We start from the raw sequence: 7,552 nt of genomic DNA, 5'->3' as shown, positions 1-7,552 counted from the left end.
ACATTTTTTATATTTTATTACTCTATTTAAAAATATAATTTGAATATAAAAATATTTATTTTTATCTTGTTTCTGTATTTTTTATATTATTTTTATTTTATTAAATTAATATTTATTATTTATTACTTACATGCATATACTGACTAACACACAAATTGCTGTCTAAATGCCTGTGCAGAATGTATTATTTCCTGCCAGTCATCCAAAGTTATATTGCTGTGGAGAAACAGTGGTCATATTTCACATGACATTAGAAGCTTTTGGGAGCAGCTGATTGGAGATAAACTGCAGTTTTCAACTAAAAGAAAATGGAAAAATGTAGGACATCTGCGGCAGTTATTTAATTTTTCCAGTCCTCGCCATCTCCGCTGATGGATGAAGAGCTGGCACTAACATTTTTCACGTTTGGTAGCACCTGCAACAACATCATTATTTAGAACTTCACCGTGCAATAAATCATTCCAACGTGCCAGCAGTACTTTCCATGAACGTCGGAAGATCACACAAAGCTTTCCAAGATTATGTGGTGTCACTCATCCCATCTCTCCATTCATTCAGGAAGGTCAAGAAGAAAATCCAGGCAGGAAAAAGACCTCTTGTCCATGTGTTTGCCGAGTACTGCAGGGCAAGGTGGAGGCCGGCATTCTGCACTGGAGTGTGAATTTCACAGAACGGCATCACATATACGTCTAGACTCACTTTACGAAAGCCAAACCTGCCCTTGAGCTCATTGGAGAGCTCACAGAGAGGCTCCTCATGCACACTAAAGCAACAAAGGTGTCCTGTGTCACCTGCTTTAACGGTCCCGGAGGCCTTATGAACCCTCACAAATGCAGCCTAAAGTCCACATTGTAGAATGGTTCAGAACAACACACTGAAACTAGGCCTTCTGTAGCTCTGCAAAATAACACACAAACGACAAACGCATTCACACACTGACCACCGAGTGTGTTTTTTTTACAAGTACTCACAGTTGTGATGTTATGATACTCTCACATTTTCTATGCCACAGTGATTAAAGATCTGGCTTTGTAGGTGAAAGTTTACAGCTTTAATCAAGATTCAACCTTGACTATCCAGCCATAATGCTGACCAAGGTGCAAGCAGTCAACTGGAAGTTAAAATGAACCCAGTTCACTTTCTTAATATGATGTGATTATGATAATGACACATTAATATAATTTAATATATCATTATTAATATAATAATTGTATAATATAATAAATATTAATATAATATTAAATATTTTATATTAAATATATTATATATTATAATAATTCTATATAAAATAGAATATATAAAATAGAATTACAATTAAAATAAATGGTTTCAAATGATTTTGAAATGAAAATTGTAAATGAAATGGAATTAAAAATTAAATTCTATATTTGCCATTTCTGGAATTTCTCTTTGTGAACTTGTAAAATACACAGTATGAATGCAATAAATTTTCATTACAATTATGTAAAAAATATGTTAAATTTAGTGAGTGTTGTCTAATTTGAAACCTTCTGAATTAATGACCTTTTTTGTATTTTGAACATATATTTATGAATAAATGTCTTCTCTTTGGGCAGTCTGAGAAATTCTTCCTTTTCCATCCACATCCTGATAGATTAGATTACAAAAACACCATGATCTCATGGTCAGGACTCTATTGTAAGATGATTTACAATGTAATACATAAACTGTATTTTCTATAAATCATGGTTTCACAGGAAGCCCCACCAAAAGGACACAGGGGTCTCGTGTGCCACCACATAGATGACGGGAAAATACTTCATTACATCAGTAACAGAGAGAGAAACAGCTAAAATTACAGCTGTGATCACACATTGCTGGTGAAGTCACTCAAACATCACATGGAATGGGATTTGATGGGAAACTAAAAGAGATGTAATTTTTACAAGACTGATTTGTGTAAAGCAGACAGACTGGGGTTAAAGTCCGGTCATGTTTTTTAGCTTAAGTTGTTAGATATAATTGATTTTATTTTATCAGGTATTTGTGGTGTTATTTAAGGATCTTAAAATGTTTCCATCATCTGTAACATGAAGGTAAACTATATTTTCTGGCCTATACATATCCAGAAAAAAAATCTAAAGATCTTTTGGGACCAGGTGTTTCTATCATCTCAGCTGATCTGACAATGTTATATATGTCTTTGTGTTTGTGTGTGTGTGTGTGTGTGTGTGTGTGTGTGTGTGTGTTCAAATGCGAGACACAATCAAGTTTTTCCTTTCAAACTAATGGCATGAGCAGATATCCTGGGCCTGTGTAGACATTATTACACATGATGAACAAAATCCACTCTCACTCCAGGCCATGTGCTGTCACAACACACACCTCTCATAGCACATCAGCATTATTTATGAGGGTCCGAAAACTGCTGTAAGTAAACTGCACATGCAGCTCAAGCCACATTTTCCATATTTACTATATTTGCTTGACAGCTGGAATTAATATTGTACATTGCACAAACTAGGAAAACTATTATTAGTGGAGAACAATAAAAGCGAATGAAACCACTATTTATGGTTATGGTTTCGTGTGGATTACTTGTGGATTATTGTGATGTTTTTATCAGCTCTGACAGCACCCTTTCACTGCAGAAGAGCAAGTGATGAAGAAACAAACTGACGGAGAGCACATTTTTGGGTGAACCATTGCGCTGACACATATTCAATTATATTTGTTATTTTATCATTTCAAAGAATTTTTAAATAGGATTAAATAGATTTCTTAAACTAATCAGTGCAACAAGTTTGTAGACAAAACTTCATTGTGCCAGGTGGCATGATTTCTCCTGGTATATGTGCAACTGACAAACAGCACCTGGCATCGCCCACATTGTACGCTTGATTAGCAGCAGGAAGTTTTGTAGTAAAGCATGGTTGTTTCTCTTTCATCTTTCCTCCCTCCTATTCCTCCTCCTCTTTTCAATCCAAACAAAGCTGAACATGGCTGTTGAGAGTATTCAGTGATTCACCACCTGTGTAAGTGTGTAGATACAGGTCACATATTTAAAGGGCTTTAAAAAGAAAAAGAAGTGGATTTTTTTCTGCTGGCAAGACGTCATCTGCTGTCAGTTTCCAGAAGAGAGACATATTTGTGGTTTGGAGTTAAACAAAGTGGAGCACCCAGTGTCACTCTATCAGACAGATGTGAAATTCCAGCTGTCTGTCAGTCTTGGGCTGCTGTTTTTGCAAGTAACTTCACATCTCAATGTTTTACAAGGTCAGAAAACAAAAATGTAATTAAATGGAAAGAGTGAGTAGAAATTAGTGGATTCACATTCAGCCATTGTGTGCTGTATGATATCACAGGCAGTTTGCACCTTGAATGCAAAAAAACCTGACTGTTTTTTTTTTTTTTAAATAAACCCAATGCCGAAAACAAAACACTATTTTCCGATATTATGCAATAAATGCAAGCTGAAAAGTAATTTTATTCTCCTGTGCTTACAATTAACAAAAGGAGTCAGGATATACATCTTAGCACAGATGGAAAATATACCTGTGGTGTCATGTTGCATTTAAGTCATTTTAAAGATTAAATTCAGTGGTTTTCCGTTCTCCATTCACTAATCTTTGACTGAACGATTATTTTATTCAGTTTGAAAGTTTTTTCCCCTAGCAACCACCCAAACACCCTAGAAACAACCTACCAACCACCCACAACACTCTAGCACCTTGAAAAAGGTTTGGGGTTGTTAAGTATTCACATGTTTTTGAAAGAAGTCTCTGTATTTATTTGATGATTGCTAAATATGATTAACATTTTTAAAAACATTTTTTTTATTTGAATATATTTTAAAATGTATTTTATTCATGTGACACAAAGCTGAATTTTCAGCATCATTACTCCAGTCTTCAGTGTCACATGACCCTTCAGAAATCATTCTAATACTATGCTGATTTGCTCGTCATTTCTTATTATTATCAATGTTATAAACTGTTATATATCAGGATTCTTTGATGAATTGAAAGTTCAGAAGAACAGTATTTATTTGAAAAATAAATCTTTTATAACATTATAAAGGTCTTACTGTCCTTTTTCATTTAATTTAATGCATCCTCGCTGAATAAATGATCATATTCTAACTGACCCCAACTCTTGCATTATAAAAAATTATTCTGTAAACTACTGATTTTCAGAGTCAGGTAACAATCACTTTCCATGTTTTTCAGAAACCAGATTATCTTGCATTATCCCACCAATATCCTAGGACATAGGCTACACATGATTATATACATGTTTATACCAAGCAACTTAAAAGTGTTGACAAAATAACAATAAGGCTGATAGAACAATAGATACAAGATTTTCTTTTAAAAATCTCATAAACATTTACCTTCAGCATGTTTTAACAACACTTAGCTCAGCTGGTTGGTTGAATACAACAATGCCAAGGTCATCGATTTGATTCCCAGACAACATGCAAATTGATAAAGTGTACACATTTAAATGCACTATAATGTCTGCCAGTTTTTTTTTCTTATAAATATGTCAAGCTTTCATTAAGAACAAACAGATTCCAGTCCTTCATCCGAGGCACGCAACACACGCTTTTGTCTGGAAGTGAAAACTCCTTGTGTAATTCCTGAGCAGTTCTGTATTATCCCCACAACACATAATATGTCAGACAAACAGCCATCAGATATATATGGATTATTCACATGGTTTGGAAAGAGTAAAATATTCTCAATTCAAAGTCCTGGGGTTTGGTATGGGACTAAACTGAACTAAACTAAGCAGGACGCCAAAATATGGAAACACTACATTCATCAAACAGGAAATCATTTGTGATGTCTGATAGGTGGTGAAGGGCCTTGAGCAAATCTTGGGGATTCAATTCAAAGAGACCTTGCCTGCCAAACAGAACACGCTGAAAGACCAGAGAGTGTCCGTCACCAGGGAAACCACAGATCCAATCGAACTCGCAGAGAGGGGTGAAGTCAACATGGCCAGTCTGACCCAGATTTCACGTTCCTCACAGACAGTCAGTTTCTTGCTTTTTTTTATCTGTTCTATGAGAGGAGCAGATCCAGACAACAAGGCAACTTTACACATAAGTTTTGTCTATGCTTAATTCTCTATAGGCCTTGAGGAATATCTCGAAAGCAGTCCACGGGGTTATAAACACACACATGCACACACACTGAGAGAGAATAGTCTGAAATGATCTCTGCATGCTGCTTCCTGTGTAATAAAGGAAGTAAAGAAACTTCTTTTGTTTCTGTTGTGTCCTCACTATAGGATGTGACAGTTGTAAATTATAGTTGAATTTAAAGCATTTATTCAAACTTAATATAAAAAATATTAAGTTAAAAATATGTAAAATGTAAAACCATATAAAATACAATGATGTTATATATACAAATAATATTAGTATCAATATTATATAGTATATATGTTTTTAAATGACTGTATTACAGTATATGTTCAGCAGTAGTAAGTAGTTATGGGACAATCATGTGTTTATTGTAGTTGTAGATATTTGGTCACAACTGTTTCCCAGACTGAAGGGAGAGTGAGGACAGCAGAGACGTATTTCACACCACTGACCTGTTTAGATGACCTCTCAGTCCGTCTGGACTCTCTCCAGCATTGCATAACGAGAATATTTCATTCCCAGACAGCTCTATTGTTCTGTTCTTCCCTGCAAATGAAGTTCAGACTACAACAGACAACACAGCAGAAAACACTATAAACAAACAGCGCTGGAATTCACGATGAGCCGCAGCACTACATTATGTCCAGTCCAAGTTTTCCCTGGAGACCAAATATGGATGAGCGTCTCTATTTCCCCCTCGGCAGACATGAATGAACAATGAAATGAGGTTTTATAAATCCACAGCATTCCTCAGAGTGTTTCCATCTGCTGCAGGCAAGCAACACACACACAAGCTTCTATTGATGTGGGACAAACTTTACTATTTCGATTTGAGGGTTATGGTGGAATACACAAATGGCATAATATATCTGCATACTGCCCGGGAAACTGGGTGTCCTTGTAGGCAGGTGAAGGGGCACTGGAACACAGAAGCTCAAATAAGCCGCAAGCAGAGAGCATTCTGGGAATTTCTGTTTGGGTAGTGGGGTAGATGTAGCTCGGGTCCCACTGCAGATTTGCAAACGTCTGTTCTGCTTATGTCTGAACTGTGCTGCTGGAAAACTAAGAATTAATGGAATTCAACTGCAGGTGCCTTTTTTACTGACTTTATGCTTTCTAATCTTGACTTTAACATATGCATTGCATGAATTATGTACAATATTTATTTGCGTGTGAACATCACTCACTATACTAGTGAGAAAATTGAGAATCCTTAAGCAACTCAGCATTACACTAAGGTTTGTCACTGTAACCAAAGAAGAATCTTCTGTAACTGATGTGTTTAAACAAATACTTTTCATTCAGATTTCATTATGTTATCAACTGGATTATTAACAGATTACTTGGCAGCATACAAACGTAGCAATCAAAAGAACATATTAAGCAGCAAATCAGAACATATTAATGTTTAATAAGAAGTCTCTTATGCTCACCGAAGTGACACTTGTTTGATTAGAAATACAGTAAAACAGTATTGTTTTATATTGTGAAATATTACACCTTAAAATAACTGTTTTTTATTTGAATATATGTTAAAGTTTAATTTATTACTGTGATATTAAAGCTGAATTTAAAGGCATCATCACTGCAGTCTTTCATGTCGCATGATCCTTTAGAAATCATTCTAATATGTTCTCAGTTATTATCAGTTATTACTGGTACTCAATTATTAATAATGGTTTTAATTATTTTTAATGTTGGAAACAGGAATCCTGTTATATGTTACAGTACATTTATTTGAAATATAAATCTTTTGTGACATTATACATTTCTTTATAGTCACTTTTGATTAATTTAATGCATCCTTGCAGAGTAAAAGCATTAATAACTTAATAACTTAAACTAAAAAAACTCTAAAGTTTTGGTAGTGTATCGTTCAACCTTGGCAAGCATAAGAGACTTCTTTAAACAACATTTAGAAATGTATTTGAAGTGGGTGGAGCTATGCAAAATAGAAACCAAACAATAGGCAAAATGTCACTTTATAATGGATTGGATAGGGTGTACATGCAGATAGTAGGAGCACAGTGAATACTATCTTTCGTAACTGCAGCCATACTGTTAAAACAGACATGAAAATTGAAATATCTGGCTTTGACACAGTGTAGAATGTAGTGATAATGGCACGTGTTAATGAAAAAGAAACAGATGGGGAATGATTCCACTGTCAAGCCAAAATCATGCACACACTATGAATATGTTTCCCTAATGTCCACATACATTCAATAAAACACGGGATTTGGATGAAAAAAAAATCTTCCAGACATGATTATTTTTTCGTCTGCAGAAAGGTTTTGAATAGTTCTCCTCTCCTTCTGGAAATGTTAAGACAGCTGAATTATGTTTCAGACCGAATCTTGTCTGGGGATGTGTTTTTGCTTATTTTTAGGGCTCAAGCCCAAAGGGCGAGAGGCCTATTGTTTTCCTTAGGATTAT

The sequence above is a fragment of the Carassius auratus genome, chromosome 44 (assembly GCF_003368295.1).
Source record: "Carassius auratus strain Wakin chromosome 44, ASM336829v1, whole genome shotgun sequence".
In the NCBI taxonomy this organism is placed as follows: domain Eukaryota; kingdom Metazoa; phylum Chordata; class Actinopteri; order Cypriniformes; family Cyprinidae; genus Carassius; species Carassius auratus.
The sequence above is the reverse complement of the archived record's forward strand: the minus strand, read 5'-3'. Positions refer to the sequence as shown.